The 16,511-nt window shown below is 35.0% G+C and overlaps 1 protein-coding gene across 3 annotated transcripts in view; it reads left to right on the top strand.

The window, feature by feature from the left end:
• The window catches only part of Oatp74D (Organic anion transporting polypeptide 74D), a 905,484-nt gene that overhangs the window by 573,212 nt on the left and 315,761 nt on the right, over positions 1–16,511 (top strand). For all 3 annotated transcript variants that reach the window (XM_069818960.1, XM_069818962.1, XM_069818961.1), the window contains one exon: positions 1,997–2,096. The gene's annotated coding sequence lies outside the window, so the exon portion shown is untranslated. The remainder of the gene's footprint in view (positions 1–1,996; positions 2,097–16,511) is intronic.

The raw sequence follows: 16,511 nt of genomic DNA, 5'->3' as shown, positions 1-16,511 counted from the left end.
TTAGTCGGTTTCTTGGTAAAAGTGACCAGGTCCAAAATGCAAAATTGTTGGAAAAAAGGCATTTAAAGGTTTAATGATCCATCCAAAGATAACTCTACTTCTTTAGATGTTAGTAATTAATTATTTTGAAGGTGAATGTGCCATATTATTAGCTTTTAATATAACATTTATGTCTTAAATTTTCATAATGCTTGGAAGCCTTCAATGAATTATTCATTCTATGGCAGTAGTATGCGCATATTTAGTGACTCCCAAGCTGCCCTTCACTGCATCGCTGACAAGTACAACCGTCACCCATTAGCGATAGAGGCAAGGGAATTACTTGAAAAGTACGCACAGCACATATGCCTCACTTGGGTCCGTGGACACAATGGTGTAAGAGGAAATGAAAGAGCTGATGAGCTAGCGAAAGCAGCAGCCTCCAGCAGCGAAACTCCGACCTACACTCTACAATCGATATCATTTATCAAGAAACAAATAAGACAACAGGCTCATCAAAACTAGAATACTAGATGGACGACAAGCACAAACGGATCACTAACAAGAGACACCTACTTCCCAACAATCCACGACCGACTCAAAAGCTATCACTTCAAACCTACTTTCGTAACAACGCAGTTTCTTTCTGGAAATGGGAAATTTGGAACTTACTTCGACAGATTCAACATTCCAGCAGACATCGACTCTACATGCTCCTGCCGCGAAGACCTTCACAGTGTGAAACACCTATTTCATTTTGAATCTTGCGTAGGACAGACAGGCAGATCATTCCAAACTCGCTACAAAGAACACATTAAAGCTATAACCAGAGGACACAACACATATACATACGCCGATCACATAACCAATGCCAACCATACATACAATAACATAAATACGGACATGGAAATCCTACACACACAACCCAAGAACCAAAAAACTCAACACACTAGAACAATACGAAATATACAAACACACTAAAACACACCCCGATCAAATCCTCAACACACAGAACAATTTCAGTACACACACACTATTCGACTCCACAATGCAACACATTCCAACAATAAAACACACCCTCCTAACAGGCAGAGAAGTTCGAGATGACGTCGCGATCTAGTAGGCTCTGATGATGGTGCGTGATGCACTGAAACAGCTGTAAGCCGGACGAATATTACATATTTAACACGAGTAAGTCCACTAGTTCATCAATTAATTACCTTCTATTTGACTGTCCTGTTATTGAAGCAAAGAGATTTCAGATAAAGACACATCTTCTGGACTGCAACACCTAATACAGGACTCCACTATGTGAAGTGATCAAAAAACCGTGTTGCTACAGACAATTTATAGACTTGCTAAACTTTATCTTTAAAAGACTGTAGATATATATTTCACCATTATCTGTGTAAAAATAAGTAGTATAGATAAGTAGTATACCGTATAACAAAACTAAAACCCTAGCATACCGCTTGGTGAATTAGGGTTTTTTTCCACGGATATTTAATAATAATAATATGGCAGTAGTACATAGGAGAATGTGAATTCTTAAATTTTCGAAAGAAAGAAATATAATTACGTATAGGAGATTTTATTATTTGCTCTATCACTATTTAAGTTATTTAATAGAGCAAAAATCTGAAAATCGATAATATATGTCACATAGTTATTGCAGGAACAACGACGATATGCACGGTGCATAAGCGGAATAAAATGGAACTACCTCAGCGCTACTAATTTAGTCAAAATAAATCCTAATATACTTATTTATTCTTGTTAGCAAGACTATCAGAAAACGTCATTATGGTAGGTAAAATGTTTTTAATTATACTTATGACTACTTTTTGAGTATGTAACTTACTGAAAGAACCAAGTTCAGTGTTAAATGTGACAAGTGTTCAAGCTCTTTTCTACCATTTATAGTAAGTCTTCCCGTAGTAATTCACCAGTTACTTACACGATTCTGCATCTACAATAATTAGAGACATTGATGTGATGTTTCATTTGATGTTTTCAGGTGGTCTTCACAATAACTGTCATGGTGATCGTGCCAACGACTTGAATCCCTCGAGTAACCACCTACAGTAACTTCGACTGTTTATGGACGAAGATTTCAGGTGAATAATATGCCTTGTAATTAAATATTACAATGATTTTTCTTATCCATTTCATGAGTAAATTTTATAATTAAACTAATTTTTATATTTTAGTAGGATTGTAATTTGTACGTAAAATTGTACCAATAAGTGCATTTACTTTCAGTTACATATTTTAATAGATAGAGTGATTGTTCCTAGTGATGTCATGTAAATTCTGGTAGGGTTTATAATTCTGTCTAATATCACAGTACTACGAATGTAGGCGGAATCATTCCTTATAGATTCTTAACACATGAATGTTGTGTTTCATGCAAAGTTCAGCTACTGTAACATCTAATTTTAACACAAAAGACCTTCCTGATTTATTTGCATCCGTAACCTATTTGCTTAAAATTTTGTCACAAGCTTCTGTAAAGGACTCACATTGCATAGGTAAACTTTGAAACTAGTGCGGCTATGAAACCTTCTAAAAGTGATTGAAAAACTTAGCCAATATTCGAAAGAACATCAAGTACGAGTTTGCATATATAAAATGATTTATTTTCACATATATAACTTGATTAACCATTTCATGGAATAAAATGTACATTAAACTGAAAACAAATGTTTTAAATAAACTCGTTACTATAACAACTGAACAACATTAAAGCATGTTGTCGTATATTCTGTAAAGAAGCAGATTTCTGGATTTTCATGATTATAAGACAAGTAATGAAAATTGGGCCAACTCAAATAACTTCTTAAATTTAAAAAATCCCACGCATTATTTGTTTATTCTTATATAAAAGAGAACACATTTTTTCGTACTTATTATTTTATGTTGTTTATGCTTGTATCAACTTTATTATTAGAAAAGACGGGATGGTTATATTTTACTTGGCCATAAGATAGGATGATTATATTTTACTTGGCCATCAATCAAATCAAGGAAGTAATACATTATTACAAATATGACATATGGAGGGAGTCAGAAGCAAAGGTGTACAAGTGACATTTCTAAAAGTGAGTTAATTGCATCCAGGGTAAGCTAAAGCATAAAAAAATTTAGTGGCAAAAGATATATCTTTCAACGACATCACACATTAACGTTTAAAATCAAAACTTCACGGAATTTATAAAATCTTAAACATTTTCAACCACATTTTCTCAAAAGTAATTGGAATGCACTTATACCTCTTTCCTTCTGACCCCCTTGTATATTATATCAAGATAGAGATTCAAATTTCGCCCAGTCTATTCAGAATGGAATCACATCGGATCAAATTTCCCAAACATGCAATTACAAACCTGTATGAGAACGAAATATTGGCAGACCGAGAAAATTTCAAGATCAATTTTAAAATAATATAATACTTATATTTGTGAAACCGAAAGTGCAAGCGTGACGAAAAGTCTTGTGGTTTGATGATGATGATGATGATGATGATGATAAATTGTGTAAATGCGGATGACTATCGTTTGGAGACAAGCGAAAACGCTAAAACTCGCCCAATAAAATTTGAAAATAAAATCTGAATATTTGTTTATTTTATTGGACATTTAAAACAGAAAAAAAGCATTTAAACAGCTGACATTATTAAACATTAACCAAATCATTGAATGATATTTGGAGTAACACTTTAATACATGAAGACTTAGGCTGCCGAGAAAACTTGACAGAAATGACTAAAATGACTGGAATAGTCGACGTCGGTGCTCGAACACCAAACTTTTGAGAACACACAGCTTCACGCTTCCGAGATGATTTCCCATTACATTTTATGAAATAAAAATTTTAAATTAGCAGCAGTAACTACTTTCAAATAATTTTTATTTATGAGAAGAGTCAATTTTGTAACAAATAATAGAAATACCTATGTGATGCAAGCTCTCATAAAGTTATGTCAGCATGTCACCCAAGTTGTACAACACGTCTTGGTTACGTCACTTGCATGAATTGTATTTCAGTCCTACTTATCGCTTTACTATCAATTAATCTGATATAAATATCTTCGCATATCGGGAATATGAGGAAATTCACGACCATGTATTTCTTGTGGCGTTAAGGTTACTCCTCAGTTGCTGCTATAAACATTATTATTACAAGTTAATTTTACGTATATTTAATTGTAAATGTTGAATTAATTGTGTAATTGGTCCGCTTTATGCTCATTGCACATTTAATAAACGCAATTAACTAGATAACTACCAGGAGCCTATTCCACAAAGGTACAATTACTGATGAAAGATGTTGTACAGTAGTGGCAAAAAAAACCGGACCGACCCTTGTACCTGATTTCAGAGCCTTGTTCACTCCAGAGCACGGTAGACTGGTAACTAAGATTTTCGTGGTTCGAATCCTGCCTGGGAAGGAAACTTTTTTTTTTCCTTATTCAAATTTAATCCGAATACTTTTCGATTGCAGCGATATTTTACTACTTAATTAATTTATTATTCCCAGAACATGAATTTTACCAGCAATCGAAAAGTATTGGGAATAAATTTGAATAAGGAACAAAAAAAAGTTTCGTTCCCAGGCAGGATTCGAACCACGAAAGTCTTAGTTACCAGTCTATCGTGCTCTGGAGTGAACAAGGCTCTGAAATCAGCTACAAGGGTCGGTCCGGTTTTTTTGCCACTACTGTACAGTATGGAGTTGTACCTCTCTGTTCCATGAAAGAATTAAAGTTTGTTGTACATTACCAATGACTCGCTACTAGTGACGTCATATCAATAAAATACTACGTCATAACATGAAGCAGCTGGTTATTTTCGTATTTCATTCGTCGAATTAGGTTATGTTTGCCTCTTTAATCGTAATGTATTTTAAGGTTTGTTATACAGCAAAGATTCTGAGATTTTTTGAATTTCGTAACCCTACAATGTTATTTATTTTAGTTTACCGGTACTTCTTTAAAAATGAAAAATTTACTTCTTTATTATCACCATGTTCTCACGCGATCCCCACATAATGCTCCTTGATAGTTTCCCATATTAGCCAGCATAGGCCACTAATAACGATCTTCACCACCAAAATTAATTGTTACGAAATTACAAACGCTGCAAAATTACTGAAATCTATTTATTTATTTATTTTATTTAAATTGAAATATACAGAATAAAGAATATAATTACAAAACAAACAAGAGAAATAGAAATAAAATAATACAAGCAATATAAAAAGAAGATACAGTAGTATTAACAAAATTTGAGACCGAATGAGCAGCGCTCGTGCTCGGTCGCAGTTCAGATATAATATTAAAATAAAAAATAATAATAATAATAAATAAGTAAAATAAAATAGGAACTAAAATATAATTACAGCGGCAATGGAATTATATAATATAATATTAACACTAGAGAAGAATAATATCGCACGTTATAAATTTATTTAATCAAATTGAAGATATTAACACGTTTCTAATTTTCTTGTTATATGTTAGTGGGTTACATGTTAGAAGTTCTGAGTGTAATTTAGTTAAAGCATTGTACAACCGAGGGCCAAAATTTATGCTATGCTTTAGACCAGCAGATGTGAGACATTTAGGTTCTACTGATGTTGAATTAATATTTCGTCTTGTGTCATAATTGTGTGTCTGTAATACAAACTTATTACGATTTTTATGATAAAATTTTAACAGCGTATACTTATAAATTTGTTCAATATTAAATACATTAAATTCAGAATAAATTAATTTAGTTGGATAATCGAAACGTTTCTTCAAATGGTGTCAAAGAAGATGAAATTGTTTCTTTTGAAGGGAAGAGAAGCAAGAAAAGATATTCTATAGCACATATATATCAAAATATATCTTAATGTTATGAAGTAAATATATTTAAATCGCATTAGTACATGTAGCCTATGTATTAGTCCCCTTTCATTGGTAGAGAAAACTAGACAATTCACTAGTAAGTTACAAATACTAGTACTTTTGTGGAACACAATCATGAAACTTCATTGGTAATTTGTAAGTATGGAGTGGTAAAGTACTAGTGTAGAAAATTCTTTTGTGGAACAGAAAATGTAATATTTTTATTACTTAATAGAGAATTTACTTATAATGTACACCACCATACCTTTGTGGAATTTGCCTCTGGATACAATGTTAATCTACAGAGCAGAATCTCACGTTTAAAAATCGGTGCAACCAAATGGAATTTGTGGCGGACAAAGAAAAATTTGAGGCAAGTTTGCAGGTTTTCGGGGTATTTCCTAGCTGGTCGATCATCTCCTTCTTTGTCGTATTTATCTTCACCATTCAGAAAGGCTTCTTTTTTCGACAATACTACACTAATTTCTCCTGCCACAATTCCACTAATCCTCATACATCATCAATACTATCACTACAATCCACGGAGAAAAAATAGCTTTCTTGTGAGGTACCAGTTTCTTTTGTCGTCAAATGAAGAATTCGCTATCATTAACCATTAGGGAAAACTATAGAAAGCATGAAAAGGCCATGAGTTCAAGTGAACACATAAACAAAAATCGGTGTCAAGAATGCTATACCTGCTTTCTCATTATATGTTTTACGCGTTTAATAACAATCTAGTAAGTACTTCATCATGTTGACAGTGATATTCTCTTTATACAGTTGTATAAAGAGGCACAGAAATGAAATATTCTATTGTGTGTTCAAATTGAATACGAACAATATGATTTTCTCAGAATTTTCACACACAATGATTACGTAACCCAGTAGTACGTACTACACACAAATTAAATTTATAATGTTTTTATCTTGAACAGTTAGGTATGTAGCTTCATTTATAAACTGTACGATTAAAGTGCACATCATCGTTGTTTCTGCAACAACTCCTATGTGACTTATTTATCGATTTTCAGATTTTTGCTCTATTTTCAGATTCTTGTCCAGTTGTACGAACACGGAATAAAGTCCTGTTAAAATTAATTCCGTGGTTATACGAGAAATGTGTTGTACGAACTTGGAATAGTGCATTAAGGCTGGTTCACAATAAACCGGGAACGGAAACGATAACGAGAACGAGAACGGAAATAATGTTAAAATAAATGTATTTAAATGTGAGCATTCACAATAGTCATTTGTGAATGCTCACATTTAAATACATTTATTTTAACAATCTTTCTGTTTTTGTTCTCGTTATCGTTTCCGTTCCCAGTTTATTGTGGACCAGCCTTTATTCGGAGGATAACTTCCGAATAAGCTATTCCATGCTTTCAGTATTTGTTAAATTTATATCTAGAGAATAAAATATAAAATGGCAGCAGCATTAGACATGAATCTCTAATAGTGATGATGAATTATATATAATGTATTTTTGAGAGTGCGGAAACAAAGAAAATAAGGCACAGACTTTATATATTAAACGAGTGTAACAATGAAGAATTTTTGGCAAGATTCAGTCTAAAAATGGGCACTGCTTAAAGCGTGTTGGGATTGATTAATGATTATTGGAACATATAACACACAGGTAAAAATAGTTCAAAATTTCATTATTATAAAGAAATTGTAATTTTTTAAATAATTAAAATTAAATTTAAGCAAATTCATAGTACAATATTATATCAGTATTACGTTTTGCATTATTATAACCTAGCTATAGACTCCCATGCTCTTGTCTTTTGTTTAAAAGTTATGGCATCAGTTTTTGCTTTCTAGTACGTTCTTATAGTCATTCACTATCACAACTAGCTTAAGTGTAATCTTCTATCTAATAATTTTGACTTCTAATTTATTTTGATTTACTCATTTCTTTATAACAAAATCTGTACACAAAATAATGATATGTTCAGAAAATAAATTTCAACAATTACTGATATTCTGAATGTACTTTACAAACAAAACACCATCTAAAATATTGCCAAACTCTGTTCCAATTCGGCTAACTATGGAATAGATAACCTTGGAATAAACTAACGTCATACAGCACGATACTCCATTTATTCTATAGTTAGGCTATTCCAAGATTTATTCTGTGATCATACAACTGGGCCTAAATAACTTAAATTGTGATACAGCAAATAATAAAATCTCCTATATGTAATTATATTTCTTTATTTCGAAAATGTAAGAATTCACAGTCTCCTATGTAGCATTGCCATAGAATGAATAAATGTGTTTTTTCTTCCTACTGAATAATTTTATATTTTGCACATAGGAGTTACTGCAGGAACAACGACGATATAATTAACTTTGGAAAATATCACATAAAAAAGCTTTATTTTTTATTTTTTTTACTTGCTTATTTAACGACGTTATATCTACTAGTAGGTTATTTAGCCTCGATGAAATTGGTGATAGCGAGATGATATTTGGCAAGATAAGGCCGAGGTATCGCCACGGGATTACCTAATATTCGTTTTACGGTTGGAGAAAACCTTGAAAGAAAATCCCGACGAGGCAATCAGCCCAAACGGGGATCTAACCTACGCCCGAGAGCAACTCCTGATCAGCAGTTAAACGCGCTACCTCCTGAGGCACGTCGGTGGCTGGTATTTTTTTCTTTCACACAAGTTTGTCACTGGGCTTTATCCTTTAGTAATTAAAATACTTTTTCGTAAAAATGCACATGATTTCTAACAATATTACATTGTCACTGCACTAAAAATCCACTTCACGAATAAGGCTAATATGCATACGTATATGTATAATATATCGAAACTGATTTCGAGGAATGATAAGGCCACACTATCAAATTGAGTTATCGTAGAGCCTGAAGTGCTTCATATTTTGTTTAATATATATGAATGTTTTCTAGTAAAATATTCACTTTATAATCGACATTAAATTAAGAAAATAGTTACATTTTTATAGTAGAACATATTGTGAACATTGTAATTAAAGAAAGAAAAAAAAAGAAAAGAAAAATCGAATTCTCACTCCTAGATCACCTTCAGGAGTGGTAGTGGTACTGGATTGGAGGTGATTGTGGTCGTGGAGTGTTGACGGTCGTGGTGGTGGTGGTGGCGGCGGCTTCGGAGTGGCGGGATTGGGGGCGGTGGTGCGTCGAAATTCAATGTCGCCAAGAAACAACCGACACATTTTGCTTGGAACTCTCTATCATGCTTAGGTTCTTATACGTTCTATTAATCTACGTTATGGAATCCGCTGTTTTATTTATTTTCCGGAGAACGACCTGCTAAAAATGTCATCGCCCTCGGTGGAATTTGAATCCGCGAATCTCTGATGTAGCAGCTAGCAAGACAAACTTGTAGACCATTGAGGACGATTCTTCATAATTTGTACATCTGTTTGTGCTATTTATTATTGCTTTATTGTTCGTTGTTTCATTTATTTGGCTTTATTTGTTTGTCTGTTTTGCAAAACAAATTAAGACAGAATAACACTTATTATGTAAAAGGTAAGGAAACTAACCTGGTTGCAAAAAGTAGAATAAATTTAAACAAAAATGAGAATAGTACGAGTTTCTCTCCTACTCTACAGTACTTATTTTATTAATGTAACAAAACACGGAAATTTTACTTGAAGCAAGTAAGGCGATAGATTTGGAAGTAAACCCCTAAAAGACGAAGTATATGATTATGTCTCGTGACCAGTATATTCTACAAAATGGAAATATAAAAATTGGAGATTTGTCCTTCGAAGAGGTGGAAAAATTTAAATATCTTGGACACTCGGGAGGAAATTAAACGCAGAATAAATATGGGAAATGCCTGTTATTATTCGCTTGAGAAGCTTTTGTCATCTAGTCTGCTGTCAAAAAATCTGAAAGTTAGAATTTATAAAACCGTTATATTACCGGTTGTTCTGTATGGTTGTGAAACGTGGACTGTCACTTTGCGAGAGGAACAGATATTAAGGGTGTTTGAGAATAAGGCTCGTAGGAAAATATTTGGAGCTAAGAGGGATGAAGTTACAGGAGAATGGAGAAAGTTACACAACGCAAAACTGCACGCATTGTATTCTTCACCTGACATAATTAGGAACATTAAATCCAGACGTTTGAATGGGCAGGGCATGCAGCATGTATGGGCGAATCCAGAAATGCATATAGAGTCTTAGTTGGTAGGCCGGAGGGAAAAAGGCCTTTGGGGAGGCCGATACATAGATGGTAGGACAATATTGAAATGGATTTGAGGGAGGTGGGATATGGTGATAGAGAATGGATTGATCTTGCTCAGGATAGGAATCGATGGCAGGCTTATGTGAGGGCGGCAATGAACCTACGGGTTCCTTAAAAGCAATTTGTAAATAATTAAGTAATGTAACATACTCGAATACTCAGGCATCAGTGTCATCACAAAGTATTTATTAGGTTACTTGATTCACGAAACATTCTCGGTTTTCATCCTACTGAAATCATCATGAGTTTTTCCTTATAGTTTGAGAAAACCTCGAGGTAATGAATCCAAGCGGGTTTGTAATCCACGGTCCAGCACAGTCTCGAACAACGAGTACAAATCGTTAATGTCTGAGCTACGACGGCGACTTGCCATTGTTTCTTCGCAAGTGATAAATATGGCTGTGAATCATGGATAAATGGTGAAATTGTGGCAAGAGAAACCAGGAACAATACTGTAAGGAAACTCTCCCAAAAAAAATATTTGTCAACAGCGAATTTCACTTGGACTTACTGATAAGTGAACTCGTGACTTCTGTGTGGAAAGCCGACGTTCTAGCCATCTAACCTTTTGGCTGACAGTGCGCCAATTCACAATTAGAGCAAAATATTTCTGAGTACTCCAGCAGTACTTCCTGTTTTACAGTCCAACATCAGACAAGGTCTGTAGGAAGAAATCTGGAAAATGAGTCAAAACTCAGAAATAACCCAGTTTCTGTTTATACGTGGGCCCACGTTGGAGCTTATTTGCTTCTCTGATATTGATTTTTTTTTTTTTTTTTGGCATATGCGTTTTGGAAAACTTCCAAGTTGCTCGTTGCTTTTGATGAGACTCGTTTCCTTGTTGCATGAAGTGTTTGCTAATTAGTGAAGTAATTTTCAAATTGTTGTGGGTTCTTTTTCTGGATAAAGTAGGTTATATGGTATACAGTACCTGTTTCAGAGTGAAGCTGGGCCATTACACAGCATTAAAAAATAAGTTAGGAAAGCGTATTCTTGTCTCGCAGCTGGCGCGCTTCGTAGTCTCTTGGCTGGAGGAATCCAGAGATTCCACATCAGGCTTTTATATTAATTAAAAACCGCACACAACAGAAAAAATATATTTAACTTATATAGCTTTGCGATTATAATGTACCTTTTATTTTGCCTAGCAACGAACTCGATGGTTTCAAAATGTGTTAATAATCGGCCTTAAATTTCTATGGTAACACCAGAACATTTGATATTTCTCTTCTTTTTATAATATATTAGAAAATAGTACATTATGCAACGAGCCTATAATGATAGTAATTAAGAAGCGAGTATGGATGTTTATGAAACGAGCGCAAGCGAGTTTCTTAATTTTCATACGAGCTTCTTAATTACCATTATAGGCGAGTTTCATACGACTTTTTATGCTCGACCATATTTCTAACTTGAAATTATTCAGATGTATACATTTTATTTGTATCTGACAAGATCGGAAGTGACCTTGTTCTAGGTCGTGAATTGTGAGATGTGCGCAGACGCGAAAGTATTGATTTTTTCCGAGGAACAATAATGTCATTGACCTTGTGTAATCCCGTTAAACTTGGTATAACCTTGATTATTGAATTGGACATTGAAAAACGAGATGACAAATTGAATTTATTTGAATATTATTTACAATTAACGCTAATTATTATAGTAACAGAACATAACCTGCTGCGACAGTATTGGATTTCCAGCCTCCGTGACTTTTCGCTAATTCTCTTTCGATTACATATCCGAGAATAATCGATACTTGCGGTTTTATAACGGTATAAAGCTGACTTGTCATTGGCTGAACACCTGTAAGCTGAGTTGTCATTGGCTGAAAACACCTGTACTTTAATGAGTAGGTGTACTTTAATGACATGCATTAAAGGACTGCTACCAGGTGTATAATTACTACATTTCGGCATGGTCGAGCATAAAATAACTTTCGTACCTTTCAGATGGTCTTACTCTCTCATCGTGGGAAAATGATGACTTCAGGTGATTTAAAAGGGCAGATAGACTAGTAATACGTGAGGTATGGAAAAATAAATCGACTGCATTAATTCTGTAGTATAAGTCTGGTGTCTTTTTCATGAAAGTACTAATTACAAATGTAAACATTTATAGGAATTAGATCCTATACCTACAAACTACAGTAAAATGTGTTTCACAAACATTCGGAAATATTCCTGCAATTAATATTGACAGCAGTTTATAAAAGATAGGCCATGAGTGATTTATAATAGTATAGTGAATATAATAGACTTGGTTTATTTAAAATTGGACATGCATTTTCCAAAAGACATTGTTGAAATTAACATCAATAAAACAATCAATAACGAGTATTGAAAACAGAAAAAAAAATGTGGACCACAACACTACAGTTATTAAATACTGTATGATGTAGGGTAAAGTTGCCTATTTCCCGTGTAATTTTTTTTTTTAATTGAAAGTCAATCAAAGCTTTGTCGTTCGATCATGGCGCCAGACATCTTTCTCGAAAGATTTCATCTTTCGCCTACTTTTGAGGCATTCTTCCTAGCAAGATACCCAACCCCGTGACATTCAGTGAAAAATAAAAACGTATCACGGAATTAGGCAGCTTTACCCTACTACCTAGTAATAAGAATAGCTATAGATTTTTCTAAGTCACGTATAGGCCTACCTATCCTATTGTCTTCAAATCTACCAGTGTATATGCAATGTAAATTAATCTTTTTATGTGCCCTTATACGTATCTTTATGCTTTAATATTAACAGGATAAGTAATAAATGCAATACTTATATCATTCGGTAACAGTACAAGTTTTTCTCGACTCATCCTGTTCTGAATCTCTGAAAATCTCCACTGAACCTTCCAATTCAACATTAATTCTTTCTCGAAATGTTCTCCTACGACGATTATGTTGAAAAACCTCAATTTCTTCATCGCCAGAAGAAGAATATTTTTTTTTATATAAAACGTACTTCAGCAATTTTAGGATCTAAAATAATACAACCTCTAATTTATCTGTTTACCCACATCAAGAATAGGGTAAGAATTTTGTACAAAATTTGTAAATGTCTAACGTATAATTTTTTAAATTATAAGCAAATGACAATTGAATTATAGATGTTAATGATATAGGAAATATAGATGTGTTGCTTTGATTTATTGACTACACGAGGATTGGGTCCGGGATGGATCCTTTCACTTAGGCTGTTTAGGCTCATTATCCGACGGATGGTCCGGGTGCCATTCGTGAATCCGAACCTGATTGGCGGGCCATCCTTCCTGGACCTTACAGGAAGGTCCCATCGTCAATGACGAGCCCGAACCCACAGCAGAGAGCCCCAGTCCTTAGAACCTAGATCAGCATCGGAAATCGTACTACCTCAGATATCATCCCAACCTATTGTTAATATTACAGCTGATAGATAAAATGAAGGGAAAGTGTGTTGGTGGGATAAAGGAGGGAAACGGGAGTACTCCGAGAAAAAAAAACTCTCTGCAACGTCTGTTTTGTCCACCATAAATTCCACCCAGACCTGATCGGGATCGAACCCGGGTTGTCTGTATGGTAGACCAGCGTACTAGAACTATAGTGTGTGTGTGTGTGTGTGTGTGTGTGTGTGTGTGGATGTGTGTGTGCGCGCGCACCTTAAAGCTGGTTCACAATAAACCGGGAACGAGAACCAGAGTGAAAACGAGAAGCAGAGGACGTGAATGTGAACATTTTTTATTCACAATAAACCGAGAACGTAGACGACTATGCATATCGATATGCATGTCAGTAATGATATGTAAAGTCGATATTACGCATTCTGATGCTATTTGTGTATAATTGACCAATGGCGTTCTCTCATGAGTACAAGGCAGCCAACATAAACACAGGTTAACCAACTTCGAAATTTCATCTGAAACATTTCATTATGTACGGTACTATAAATATGTCCATGCATCTTTATTATCACAACCTATTTTAAGTCTACCATAACGTAAAATAATTAGAGAAGAAACTTTTGTAATAGAACAAAAATGAACACAACAGTAGTTATTGAATTGAAGCATGAATATGTAGTGTGTAATACAACCAATACAGTAATAAAATATGATTCACTTCCGATCGGTGTTCAGAGACGCAGCTATTGAAAGCCACGTATTCTCCTTCATTTTCTCATCTTTATACGAGGCGCGCCGCTTATCGTAAACGTGAGGATTTTCCTGAACACTCAAAATTAGAATCTCATCAAATAAAACTTGCTCCATGATGCACAGCACAGAACAAAATAATGCATAGGTTATGTCACGATCTTCTTGCTACAAAATATACGACGACAAAATAGCTTTTAGATGGCAATAGAATGAATCTAGTGGGCTGTGATCGGAAACGTAAACGCCAAAGTTGAAACTTGGCCAACTCTCCGTTCCCGATCCGGGCTCCGGCAAGCTTTTCGTTAATTGTGAATGCTCAGATTTAAACGTACACATTTTAACAATTTTACCGTTTTCGTTCCGATTCTCGTTTCCGGTTTATTGTGAACCAGCCTTTAGAGTCAGTACCGCACAGCTTGTCGGGCATTCCTAGAAGCATTCATCGTTCATATATTTTCACGTCACTAGGCCTAGTTGTTTTTTCAGTTAACGGCAACATTTTAAGAATGAATACTTGATTGAGATAGGACGTTCCTGCTACAGAAAGAGGGGAAGCCATAACCTTCACAAATTGGCAGTATACATGCTTGCTGCATACCTTGTGTTGATAGCAGCTTCTGCCAGCGAACGTGGAGGGGAAGGAGCTTCGACTTTGTGTCAACTTGTTTAGAATCTCTTTTTTGTGCAGATGTTGACTTTGGGACGTTTATTAAATTGCTTTGTCACTCCCTACTGCTCAGGCAATAGACCATGTTTATTGCTTCTTGCAGCGTCCATTTTTATTATTATTAATATGTATTTATTCAGCCACGCCTTTGCTATAGGCGAAGACTTGCTAAGGAATATATACGAATAAGATTCTAAACCTGTGTTCTAAATAGCATGCGCTGGCCTTATTGACTTGTTGTGGTCCCTTCTCCTCCCTCCCCCCTTTCATTCTTCCCCCATTCTACTAATACTATTCTAAATGCGTTCGACGATACAGAAAATTAGAGCGTTTAATTTAGAGGTAAGTACGCATATGCCAGAAGATAAATCTTTCCCGTTATCAGAAGTTCATTTCTAGGAACTTGCTCTGCAATGACAGCCATGCTTCCTATAGCACGAATATTTCTTTTCCTTTGGGGTTACATAGCGTCTGTTCGCCTGTTGGATAAGGTCCAGAGCCCCTTCGAATGCGACCGGCATAATAATGTTTCATCCTGGCCCTTGAGGTGTACTGCAAAAGCTCACGGATTTGGGAGCACGTTTTGTTGTCTACTGCATCATCTAGAATGTCACGTGATGTGCATTATGAGGGGTCTTATCTCCCACAGTTTGTGGAAAGAGGCTCATTAACGTGGGTTCATTAAGCAAAGATAATTATAATGTGGTCAGTGCTTGGATTAGTGATTTGTAATTATTTGGCATCATTTCAAACTACAGACGTTATTAGGATACAATGAGATGGTGACAAGGTGATAATGGGGCAACGGAGCGGCGGAGTGATTATGGCAAGGGTATAGGAAATGCTTAAAAATATCTAGCTCACGGCCAATTTTTTTTATTTGACTGTCTCATAAGTAATGTCATATTCGGAATATGTATTATATGTCTTTCTCGTGTTAAATTTTACCGTACCTGGTTAACATGTTTCAGCCTGTTATATGGGGCATCTTCAGAACATAGCCCATAACAGGCTGAGACATGTTAACCTGGTACGGTAAAATTTAACACGAGAAAGACATACTGTATAATACATATTCCGGAGTGATATAGCATTAAAAGTTGTGTAATGAAGATGTATAATGTCTTATTTTTAAGTTTGTTGTTTTGTAAGATTTTAACGATGCTCCTTAATTCAACAATGCAGTTTACAGGACGCTACGCTTATTATTACGTATTGTGAACATGTGACAGTCGTCAACATAAGTGGGTGAAAAATCATACAGAAGTTATAGATCTGTAACTCATGAATTGACACCTGAACAGCTCAACGCAGAATGGATATGTCTTCAGCTTATTGCTAACCCCATGGATGAGAGTTGTATCAGGAGAATTGTCACATGTGTCTCAAAACATTGGTTCGAACCCCGTCAGCAATTGTCGTTAAACCAAATCGGTTATGCTCCAAAGCAGGCCTGCAGAACTCGCAAGTAGGGGAAATGACGTCAGCCTCACTCCACTTCTATTGGGGATGATCGACTTCCGCCGCGAGAATGAATGTTGATGCAGCCGAGCGTAACAAGAACGCCATGACCGCACAGGTAGAAAAGGTG

Source organism: Periplaneta americana, chromosome 2 (assembly GCF_040183065.1).
Source record: "Periplaneta americana isolate PAMFEO1 chromosome 2, P.americana_PAMFEO1_priV1, whole genome shotgun sequence".
NCBI classification, from domain to species: Eukaryota; Metazoa; Arthropoda; class Insecta; order Blattodea; family Blattidae; genus Periplaneta; species Periplaneta americana.
Note: the sequence above shows the minus strand (reverse complement) of the source record. Positions and strands in the feature narration are given on the sequence as shown.